Genomic DNA, 12,266 nt, shown 5'->3' on the forward strand with positions numbered 1-12,266 from the left:
ATCACTTCACCGGAGAGAGAAAATGGCCGACGGGAATCACCACAGGCTTGGACGTACGTCCTACCGAGAGAATTAAAAAAACGATACTGCGGAGCCACTCGTAATCCTAATAAGGAATTCACTTCTTTCTTTTTTTTTTTTCCCCTGTAGGCGATTCTGATAAACAAAAAACCCACCAACAAATATCCATGTGTGTTTTTGGCTAATATGTTGTGATGTGGCTGCTGATTGCGGCGAGGGAGGCGTTGCAGCACCTCAGGGCTGAAAGGAAATAATTGATTTTTCCCTTCAAGGTTAGCAAGGGAAAAAAAAAAACCCCAAAAGAGCCGTGGGGAAAGCTACACAGGGCCCAGCGGTGGGCCAATTAATGCCGTTCATTTGGAAGAAGTGGGATGTTTTGGGTTATTTATTTATTTACTTATTCGTTTAGCATTTTCCCAACATGAGTGGGAATAGCCAAGAAAAAATCGTGTACACTTCCTTTACCCAAGCGTACGCACATCAATACGCGTCGTGTCGTTGTGGGTCTGAAAAGCGATATTTTTAGTTCGCTACCTCGAAAGCAAGAGTGACTTTTGCCGGTCGGCATCTCCTGCGACTTCTATTTTTACGTCTCGCCAACATATATTATTAAGCATCAAAGCCTTTTTGCTCCCTTTCATAATCCTGCTGTTTTGGTGGCGGTGCGGGGGGGAAAGGGGCCCGTCTCAAGTCTCCCACATAAAAGAAAATATTAATAACCTGCTCGCTATTGATCGCTTAGCATAGCAGTCTCTGGCGTGCAACGTGCAATGCGCTTTACGGCGTTATTCAAACTAAGAGATGCATTAAGTACGTTTTCTGCACTTTTATGAGGAGAAACGTTTGTGTCTGCGCGATATTCCGAACATAAACAAATAGCAACATTTCAAGAAGGTGGCTATTGATTTAATTAAATAATTTCAGAAAAGTTTGGACTTTGTTGCCCCAAGAGTATGCCTTTGGAATGATGGAAAGCAACCTTTTAGATGTTTACTAGCTTGAAAAATGTTGTATAAATGTTTTTATTGTCAAACTTTCGGGGATAGCAGTTGCACACACAGCTCGCTAATCCGCTAACATTAGCTAGCCGTCTAAACGACAGTACAGTAAAGCCTTCATGGCTCTAATCCGACATTATGATGCGAGTTCTCTCTTGCTCGCTCTCCATCTCGGCCCTTTTCGTGTAATTGTATCAACAAAATCATTTTACAAAGCGATTGTGCTGCTCGATAAGGCAGTAAGTAAACGAGCACGTTAAAAGGAGCTAATTAGCGATAAGGACTTTTTAACCCCCGCTGGAGGTGAAAGTACAAAGCTACATTTCATTTCACACTTTATTTACTTGCTTAATGAGATTATCTATTTGATGTAACCGTTTATAGCCAGGCCTGACATTTGCGTTTGAGTATTTATGGCGGCCAGCTCACAAAAGTCCACTCTTTGGAAAAACGTGAAGATGGAAGAAGCGATGGCGTCGTAGCCGCCGGCCAACCTCCCCTGCAGATTTACTTGCACTGATTTATGGGCTCAAACTAGGGATGTGCTCTATTTGGCCGCCTTCATATCCATTTATGTAATTAACAAGGAGTGCTAGCGGTTGCGCCGGCGGTTAATAAGCTCCGGCGGGAAAGGCGGACGAGCGGGTGACCCCGTGACCCCGTAGATGTTAAACACAGATGAATAGATGCCAGAGCACACGCGGCCCGCCACTAAATCACCGCAATGAGCAACGCAAATGGGCCCCGCCGCTAAAAAGCCAATATCCCTTAAATAGGCTGGGCCTCTCATCGATATTGAAAACGGCTCACCTTGACATGGCCGCGTCGCCTTTTGGACGAACGTTCGTCCGTCCGTCCGAGTGGCCGAGACACGTGCCGCGAGAGGCCGATGACTTGACGTGATTTTTGTAAAATTTTAACTTGGGTCAATATGGCGGTGCCGCTTGTGTGGCTGGGCGAGGCTAGCTGGGCAAACGTGGAAACATGCAGTAGAAGGCCACGTGTCCTTCAAATGTCTCATTCGGTGCAAGAAATGAAACAATATTTTTTTCTTTTCTCCTTAGCGTGACCCCTTTCTATTCTTCTTTCAAAATGAATGGAGCTGGCCTTCGTCACTTTTACTAGACTGTTTTTCCACTAACTTGCCAAACAATGTGGGACAATAACAAAAAATTTACTGGGCCTGTCACAGGGCCCCACTTCTTAAACCTTGATCTTAACTAAAGCGGCTTTATAGCAAAACCAGAGCTGCACGCTAACCTTGACAGATGACCGTAAAACTTTTTTTTTTTTCTTCAACAGCTGCTATATAACGTTAGCACCCGAAGCCTCGTGAAAGTCGTCGGCGTCTTCGTCGGTGACAAAACAAACATACAAAACGAGCTTTGGCTGACAGCCACGAGCAAGCAAATGTTTCGCTGTCTTCCATCTGCACATCTTTTCCGCTCCGCATCGTTTGTCTTCTTTTTTTGCTGATCTGCAACATATAAAATGTCAGCAAGGCCATAATGCATTTAGCGGTAAACCAGCGCTACGTTTTGCAAGCGTATGTTCACACCATGGCTGGATTGGTAAAATTTCACTGCCAGTGATTTCACTACATGGGGGGGGGGGCGCTGAACTTCCTTCCGTCTGAGTTGCCGTAATGAGGTAGAGCCCGCCGGCTACGCTAGGCCGCGTGGACTTAATGAGGGCGCGGGACGCCGCCCTCCAATCAAAGAGCGTTCACGGCTAATTGTGGCGGGTTGAACTTTAACCCCGGTGACCGCCCAACGCGGGAGACTCCAGCAAAATGGGAGACTGGGTTTCATAATTAGGTCGGGTTTCCAAACGGGAGGGTTGGGAAGGTTTCAAAATGAGCCCGGCCGGGTTCGTGTTGCAAAGCAAAAATTAGCAAAGGTTGAGATATCCAACCCGGGTTCAAGTTTCAAGTCAGCGCAGGTCTCAGTCGGAGGTGAAAATAAGTTGAATCCTCCAAATGAGAGCTTCAAATTGAGTCTAAAATTAGCTTTTGTGCAAACAAACTCCAAAACCAAGCCCCAAACAAACAGAAATGCTTGAGTAACTTTATGTGAAAATAATTGGCAATAATAAATTGAAAGCGAGTAAGCCGAGCTTCCGCGCCGTTGTTTTCGAACAATACATCTCGTTAATGCGAAGAACGTAAAGCGTGTGGCCAAGGTCGCGAACGCGCTCCATGCTAATGTAAACGTACACGGCACGCGCGGACTTGTTGTTGCCGCTCTATTAATGAGTCTCATCGGCATGCAACACAGTTAGCTCAGGGCCGTACCCAGCCCCCCCTCCTAATTATGTAAATCGCGAGTGCCTCTACTTTGCCGATAATTGTCGGCATTACGAAACCCACGCATTCGCACCGTTTTCATATTTTATCAACTGCATGACGGCATTAAACACACATCATGTGAGCAAGATCAGCCGTGATTGGCCAGCCATCCAGCCGCCGCCGTTGAGCATCTTGGCAAGTTTTGCGTCCAGTTCCTCTGAAATTTTCTTTTTTATCAAAGCCTGCGAGATATGCGCGTTGTTGTCGAAGATGGCTGGTAGATATTTTAAATGTTCCCTGGCACTGCTTATCGTTTTCCTCCGCTGGGGTTCTTTTTTTTTTTTTTGCGCTATTTTAAAACAAACAAATAAAGCTCCCGGAATAGCAGAAAATGAAGAAGAAGCTTTAATGAAGTTGCTCGGCGTCTTTGTAAAAGTGGGACGGGAGAAAGTCGACTCGTTTTGAGGAGCTTTCGGAGCATCTTCACATCCGTGTGGAGAGAGTGTGAGGGCTCTCTGACTCCTCGCGGCTAGCGAGTGATTTTTTTTTTTTTCTTTTTTTTTTTTGGCAGTATTTTTACCAACCCATTCTTGACCCAAAGTGAAGCGCAGCATTTAGCAGCGAAAGGTCTTTGGAATTGTAAATGACGACGATGTGATTAGCGGAGCACCTCTTCCCGGTGTTAATAAGTTTGGCCACGAAGCCCGGGGCACACTTGGCACATCTTTTGCGCAATTAAAAGCAGCGATTGGCTTTCTCTCTGAGCTTGACTCCACAAAAACAATGTGAGTCGAAAGAGGCGGCGAATCCGCATTTGCTAGATAACGTGAAGGGAACATCTTTTGTGGCGCCAGTCGTTTAATGTCCTTCGTGGACGGGAACAAAAAAAACAAAAAGGAACAAAAGGGGATTTTTTTTTTTTCCCCGCTCTTATAACGAATGGGGCCTGGGTGAAGGTCCGCCTTGGGCTGTTTTGCTGCTCTAAGAAAGGAACGACGCTTATTTTTCAGCCTTGGCCTCGGCAGGGGTGTCGCCATTGTGAATGTCTTGGTGCGCCTCTCATCCAGCACCGTCTGGGTTTTTCTCTAGTAACGGATTTTGAAAGAAAGCCCTTTGGGGGGATCAAGGATCCCCTTTTCGCTGGCAGATGTTCGTGAAACAAAAGCAATAGTCAGGCCCTCAAAGTGTCCTTTTAAACGTCTGTATTGTCTCAGCCACTTTCAAGATGGCCGACGTATTAGCCGCCCGGCTTTTATCTCGGACCTGCAGTGGGACAGTCCCGAAAGGCCGCGTCGCTAATAGTCGAGTCGGCCGGCAAAGCGCTCGCCTTTCATAATGCCGTTGTTCCAAGCTTTTCAACTTTGACCTTCAACTTTGACCAAAACACGGGCGGCAGCAAGATGAGGCGGGAAATTGGCCGAAGATTGCATCTGGCCCTCACCTCCAGCATGAAGAAGAAGGCTCGTTAAAGAGCTCGCCACTTTGTTGGGGCCCGGCTGTCACATCTGATAACGCTCACGCCATCCAAGCGGAGAGCCGCTGATTGCTCCCTGCCAAACTTGGACACTTTGAAAAAGGACCTTTCAGCGTTTCCAGCCGGGGAGAAGATTTGAGATGATTCGCCACTCCAAGATTTGATCTCGCAATATGGCGGCAACATTTGCCCAAAGGCCTTAATGACAGCGGCGCAAATGAGCGCGAGCGAAGGCATTAGCGCCTCGTCTTAATTGTTTCCTCCGGCAAAGCAAAGTTCACACAGGAGGAGAAAAAAAGCCGCGCTGGCTTTTGATGCAACGGTGACCTTGCTGCTCGCTGCGAGATCCTCACGGTTATCTCCACGCTCCCGAGAAACGTTCTCAGGTGCGCCGCTGATGAAGCAATTCATTGAAGTCGGTCACGATCGAGGGGCTGGCGAGATTGTTCTCGCGCCCGTCTGGCTCCTCCGGGCGAGTGACGTCGCTCTGCCAATAGCCGGCGGACTCTTTGTGCGCCACTAGCGCTTTGCAAGCGGTGGGGGGCTGGGGGGGTGGCATTGGGGGGCTCGAGATGCCGCGCTCTGACTCGGAAAGCGATTCCCGAGAGGCGCATCTTCAAATGTGTGCCAAAGTGGTCCAAATGCAGCTGAACTTTCTTGTGTTTCGTCTTGTTTGCATCAGACGGGAGCGGAAAAGGATCAAATCACTTTTTTTTTTTGTTGCTTTGGGTTGCAAAGCTTTTAGGCCTTCTTACGTATTGTTTGGATACTCGCTTAAATTTATTCATTTATTTATTTTTTTGTTGATATCCGCGGCAAGTGTTAGATGAACCATTGATCCGTCGCCATGACCACCTTCCAGCGGGCGACCCGCCGGCTTTTCACGATGACGCAATGTCACATTCGTAGCTCCAAAGAAGAGCTTCTGACTGACAGCTGGAATCTGAGGATGGACAATTTCAAAAGCGTTCAAGCCCAGCCCGATCAATTTGTATCACGACTTGATGTAATTGGATGGTCGGACTTGAAATCGATTCAGCAATCGATAGATGAATCGTTACCTCGCAGGTAATGACGGAAGACGCCGTGTCGGAATATTCTTCTCACCAGTTACGAGCTGCTGCTTCCTTTTTTCGCGCACTCAACATCAGTCACACTTGGAATTAGAGCCTTTTTAAAAAGCAACGACTTGCCGACACGTCGGGCCGCGCTCGCCTCGCACTCGGAGAACATTCAATAATAGATAGAAAAGATCTCCTGCCTTCACATGGCAGCTGAATACAATCTTGACGCTTTCCCCCAACAAAGATCTGCACATTTTTCCCCCTCGCAGCTATTTGGCGAATACAAAACCATGCGGCAGGACAAACGTTTGTGCCCCGAGCAATCGTTCATCAATCGTTCATCATCGGGAGATCAAATTCGTAAGTTAAAATGGCGGCTCATAAGGTGGAATGGCGCTAATGCGCATACTGATGTGAAAACAAAAGTCTTCCTAAATATGAAGCGAGGTAGGCGGGCAGGTGTGGGAGGGGGTGAGCAATGTGGGAGGACATTGAAAGGTGATGTATTCATTTACAGGAAGAGTTAATTAAGCCACGGCAAGAAAGTGCTGAGTTCTGGAGACACAAAATATTTATTCATCAGCCCATTAATGTTTAATTTCCCCCCATTTTTTTCCTGCACTATTTTTAAAAGGGAGGCAGAGCGGAGGAAAGCTTTGAACATTTGACCTTATATGTAAAAAGTGTCGGCTAAGGCGCCGTAGGGATTGTCTTTAATCATTATCCAGAATGGGAGGGGGAGGGGCTTAAAACCACCCTGAACGTTCTACACACAAAGACAAAATACTTGCTATCCTTGGCACGCACACACACACAGTCCAAATGTCATGAAATTCCCCAAAAATGCAGGCACAAAAACAAACAAACAAAACACACTCAACCTGCACCACAATGACGGTCGCCTTGAAACTTTCTGTGACTGCGATCAAAAGTTCTGCTATGCCAAAATCGAACGTCTCGACGTGATTGGCGACGACGCAGATCGTTAAAAGGACGAGCTCCTTTCTTTCCATGTCAAAACAGGAAAAGCAAACAAAGCTGCAGCTGCCTTGTTTCTTTCTTTCGTTCTGACCTGTACGGAATCCAGATACAGCCTCCTCATTATTTCCCTCTCCGGGGTTTTCTTCAACACAACCAGATCTCCCTTTTTTTGCTCCGATGATCTACATATATTTTTTTTTGATAGAAACCTAAACAACCTGAGCAGGCCGCCTTGATTAATAATTGCCCGAACAAGCGAGCACGCCGCCGTTTCGGAAATCCCGCGCGGCGTCCGGGCCAAAGCAGCGAGGCGGTGGCTGCCGGTCACGGGCTTGATACGTCTGCCAGCTAATTACGTGGCAGCAAACGTGAGAATATATGGCTGGCTTTTATCTGAGGAACTCATCAAGTCGAGCCAATTAAAAGCGGCATTGGCGCTCTCGTTCACTTAATTCATGATTGCCAATTAAAACGGAATCGCGCACAAAGTTGTAAAGCTGTCACGGAGGCCGGGCTCAATGACCCTCTCCCGCATTGACTGATGGACGCCAGCGCTCGTCGCTCTTATTTCTTCTCCCCAAGGGGAGGGGCGGAGGCTTGGGAGAGCGCCTTGTCAGGAGAAAACACCCCAGACCTGCCTTGGCGACCATTGTTTTTTAAACACACAATCTGAGCGTGGCTAGAAAGTACGAGTAATTGTCGATTGATGAGCACATTCTGTTTTGGGCCTCGAACACGAATAGCCGGCGGCTCTTGGCAAGGAGAAGGTTTCTTTTCTCCCACTTTCATAGCGGAGTCACTTTTATCTTATTTCACCATCTTTGGTGCTTACTTGACTTTTTTTTTCCTCATCTTTACTTTCCAGATAATTGCATACCAAGTGCATACAATACGTACATAGTTTGGATTTCACAATAATACTACTTTCAATATTTGCGACCTCGATGAAGTTTCACGTTGGACAAAATTCCTAAAAAAAAAAAAGCGACGAATTGCGTCAGTCCTTTTTGTTGATCATCTGTCACAAATCACGGCCGATGCAGATCTCACCGTGAAACCGTTGTCCAATTTAAGCGCAGGGGGAGAAAAGTAAATAACGGCAGCGTGAGCACGGCACTTTAAAGGCCCATTTAAATGTCGGTGCAAGCGAGTTAAAGCGAAGGCAAGTTGTCCCGCCCGCATCGCCAGCGTCGCTCGCGCCATTAGGCGCCGTCGCCGGGCTATTGATGGCCTAATTAAAATGTGTCAGCTTGAAATATGTCACTTTTTTGTAGAAAGGCAGAAATGGATGGCGTGTATTAATTTCCCCTTTCTCAGAGGGACCTTTTTTAATGTCGCTGGCTAGACAGCGACTTGTGTCTACAAGCGACGCGACGGCGGCGGTGCTCCCCCCCTCCCTCTCCCACGCTCCTCAAACAATACGTCAAGCAGCCTTGACAACGCCGGAGAAGGGCGATGACCGTTTTCCGCCAGGCAGGCTTGCTCAAACTGTCGCCGCTCTTCAATTTGATGTGGCCTGCACGGCGGACTGCTCTGCGCTCAGATCGTTTCCTAATTCAATTTTTCCAAATACACACGACCTCGGTCTTTTGTGTGTTTTCAAGCTTGCGCTTGAATTCCGACAGAGAGATGTTTTGCAAAAAAAAAAACTCTGGCTCACTTAAAGTTCCCCCCCCTCCATCCCGAGCAGCACGTTTGCTGTCGTCCTCAGGAGACGGGCCCCCCGGGGCCGCGGCGCTTTACACCAGATTAAAACCCAGCGTGGCTCGCTAATGTCACCCGGCCAAAGAATCGATGGCCCGGCGCGGGAAATGAAAGCTGTGACGGACACGGACGAGCGCGTCAGGTTCTGTCGCCGAGCTTCTACTCAGAGAATGCTTCTCAGGCTTGGCAGCTGCCAAGACCATGAAGGGGGGGGGTCGTCGTGTCAGCCACGGGGGAGGGGGAGTCGACACCATGCGGCCATCGGCTCCATCAAGTTGTGCCACCGCCGGCTGAGCTTTGAGCTCGTTCCGCCGCACTAGAGAAGAACTTTTTCTCATTTCACACGATCAGTCGCAGCGGAAATCAAAAAAGGGAAAAAAAAAAACCACGGCTTTGATGTGAATTCATAGACGAGCGAACGGATGGACGGATGTCGCCGTTAATGTTGATTTGCTCTTGTGATTTCAGACAATGCAAGACGACGTCGCATCTCGTCGGTGTTCATCGAGCGCCTTTGAGCTCATCGGCAAGCTCGTGTTTACGGTTTCGACGCAACACGCCGCTTTCCAGCCTGGCGGCGACGCAAAAGGTATTTTCACTCTTCTTCTTACTTTTGTAACTTAGCTGTGAATTTGCGTCAGGGGGGAAAACGCCACTCGTCCTCGCTCTCCTTCACTCGCTCACTTTTTATCTTAAAACCGACGTCTGACTTTATTTTCACTTTGTCTGCTGGAGAAGTTCTCGCGTAGAACCAAAAAAAAAAAAGTTGGTGAGGTATTTGTCTTCCGTTTGTCCTCCAACGACTGACTCGGCGACGATGGGATTAAATTCCACGGGCTCCGTGACGTTAATGAGAAACATTGAATGAAAGGCGCCATTTTGTTTTTGGGGTCGTCCAGCATTTCGTGTTTGCTTCTCGGCAAAGTTGGAGGCTCCCTCATCCACTCAAAGGCGAAAATTCAGACGCCTGCCGCCGACACCTGCGCTCGCGCCGCCCACCTGCGTCTCACCCGAAGGGCAGCTGTTTGTTGTTTTGCTCGTTATGCCGAGGTTGGGGAAATGCGGCGCGACGTCGGAAGAATTCCGGATCTCGCGAAGAAGGCGGCGACGGTTGCCGATAACGAAGCCTTTGCTAGCCAGCCGGGCAACGGACGGACGGAGAGTGAATGCGAGCGGCGGAGCGTGCGAGCGCACATCTTTGACACCGCGGGGGAGACGACGTGTCACGACAAAGAACCCGTCCGTGCCTTTGCCTGTTCCTCGTTACCATGGCGCCCCGTCCGGACCGGCGCCTCGTCCCGTCCTCATTTTGGGCTTGTTTGCGCTCTCTGTTTGCTTGCTCATTCTGCCCGACACGACGTGACATTCTTTTGCTGGAAGCGCAAAGAAGAGCATCTGGCTTGCTGTCCAAAGAACATTTGCCACCTTTCGGGGGTGGCTGGGTGGGTGGGGGCGTGAGCGTTGCAGAAGCGTAATTGAAAAGCACCACTCGGCAGTTACAACAAATGAAGAAACGACACCTGAATGGCGCCGGGAGGCGACGCGGCGCCGTGAAAAAGGCTTTAAAACTGATTATGTGTCGAAACGCGCGTAAGCGCTCGCCCCCCTGCGGACCGCAATGGCAAAGTTTGCTTCTGTCAAGGAATGAAAACTGCCAAACAATCAGAAAGTTTTGCGAGGCCTCGTTGCGCTTGCGCCAGACACGAGACGATAACTTTTCCGAAATACGCCCGATGCGTCGAGCCAGTCGCGCAAATTTCTCGTTTGGTTTAGCGTAGCGGTTAGCGGTTTGCCTTTCAAATGCTGAAGTGGAAAGTTCAACATTTGAGCAGGCGAGGTTGCTTCAGTCTGTGAAGTGGATAACATCGGACTTTGTGCTGTGTCATGCAGAACAGCAGCAAGAGCGTTGAAGATGAAACTTCAGAGTGTCTTTTGTGGAAGGAGGGAACGGGAAGGGGGGCTCGCGCAGATCCAAGCCCGACTCAGCGGCTGCGCGACACACAGGCGAGCCGCCGAGTCATTAGGATTCGGATCAGGACGCCGCCTCGCTCGACAAAACTGGCAGATGAATGAGCGCGTCTGTCTACGCTTTCTCTTTTGGCAACACCATGTGACGCATCGGCCCAGGATGACCTCGATGCTTGTTTACTCTTTGAGGCAGCACAAATGTAGATTCGACTTGATGTCGATATCCCGCTATAATGTGTCTACGTTCGAATCAGAATTCCACTGCAATACCCAAATCGACCTCTGAGAGGCCACAGAGAGTCCCGACTACCAGAGAAGAAGAACTCAGAGAACAATCAGGAGAAAGAGCGGCTCGATGAATGCAACCTGAATGTTGTGCTTTGAGTCAGCGAGGGCCTGGAGCCCCCCCCCCCCCCCCCCCCTCTCTCTCCCCCCGCCACTCCAGCTGCGACTCGACGGCCAATAATGAGAAGACGGCCGCCATCGATCCGGCCGATCCCCCGCGATTAGCTCGTCCTTTCGTCCACTTGATCCCGGCGACCCTCTCCGGCTGCGCCTGAGCAAAATATAATGGCTCAATACCTTCTGGACGCCGAGTCCTCAAAGGGTGCTTTGACGCAAAGATGACGAGCCTCGACCGGCTTGACGGCGGCAGGCCTCCGACATCAAGGTCTCACTCCGCCGAGGCGCCCCGCGACCGCACAGCGGCTCGGGATGATTAAAAGAAAACACAAGCGCGCACAGAAGGAATTAAAATACAATTACAAGTCGACTCCTCGGTGGGAAACGTCGTTGCGCAATTACGGAGAGGGAAGATGCATTTGATCCGCCGCTAAACGAAATCCGGTTTGATGATAAATCAGCCACCCGCCGTCGAGAGTCACGCTGCCACGGAAAGGTCACGCGCTCTGAGTCATCGCGCCTCCCGTCTTTGAGGAGCAGAGGGAGTGCGTGGGGGCGGGGCAAATTCTATTTCCATGAAGTTGAAATGAATTGAAAAAGGCCGTCTTCTTCACCGCACCGCTCGCTCGGGCTTTCAAAAGCTGTCGCATGTTATGACAGCTCCTTAAGTGTTTCCTTTAGAAAGTCCCTCTGCCGCGATCGATGATCCTTTGAGTGTGTTACAGAGCGGCCGGCTCGCGGGAACAACACCGGCACCTGTCCGCTGGCGGTTTATTGATCTGCCGTTACTTACCGATCAGCTTGCGTGCTCGCTGGAATGTCAACTTTGGTTTTCAAACATGAAGCTTAGCTTTGGTGACCGGTGAAGAAATGGCACGCAAGCCACGTGCAGGACCAGAACCTTCAAACTCTCCCTCCCTTCCTTGCAGGTTATTATATACTCACTGTCCTCCTCTCACTAAGCCAAAAGACCTCAAGCAGATAACCAGTGGCCAGGTAAGCGGAGGTCATGCTTGTGATATGGTAGACTCACGCGGGAGGCGGGCGGGGTCAAGACAAGAAGATGGCCGATAAGTGGGAGGCGGGCGCGCCGGACACGTGGGGGACGGCCTCATCGCCTGCGGGCATCTGCTGATGGATGGGGAGGTGCTGATGAGCTCCCAATGTCACCGTCCAATTAAATACGCCTCCTCCCCCCCACCCCTACCTCCCTCCCTCCCTCCCTCTCATCTATCTGCATATACCTTTGACTCGCCGTTTGCTCCTGAGCCGCTGCGCGCCAGCTAAGCGCTCTTCCCCCCGCTGACAGACAGGGGATGCTCTTTCTATTAGTTTGGGTCGGTGCTCGCCATTCTCGCGGCACACAA

The 12,266-nt window shown here is 49.7% G+C and overlaps 1 protein-coding gene across 1 annotated transcript in view; it reads left to right on the forward strand.

Annotated features, from left to right (window-relative positions):
• Window positions 1–12,266, forward strand: part of LOC148380995 (cadherin-7-like) — a 61,136-nt gene that overhangs the window by 7,593 nt on the left and 41,277 nt on the right. The window contains exon 3 of the mRNA XM_088363768.1: window positions 8,998–9,118. The gene's annotated coding sequence lies outside the window, so the exon portion shown is untranslated. The remainder of the gene's footprint in view (window positions 1–8,997; window positions 9,119–12,266) is intronic.

This window comes from Syngnathus floridae, chromosome 20 (assembly GCF_059516105.1).
Source record: "Syngnathus floridae isolate MCC-2025c chromosome 20, RoL_Sflo_1.0, whole genome shotgun sequence".
In the NCBI taxonomy this organism is placed as follows: domain Eukaryota; kingdom Metazoa; phylum Chordata; class Actinopteri; order Syngnathiformes; family Syngnathidae; genus Syngnathus; species Syngnathus floridae.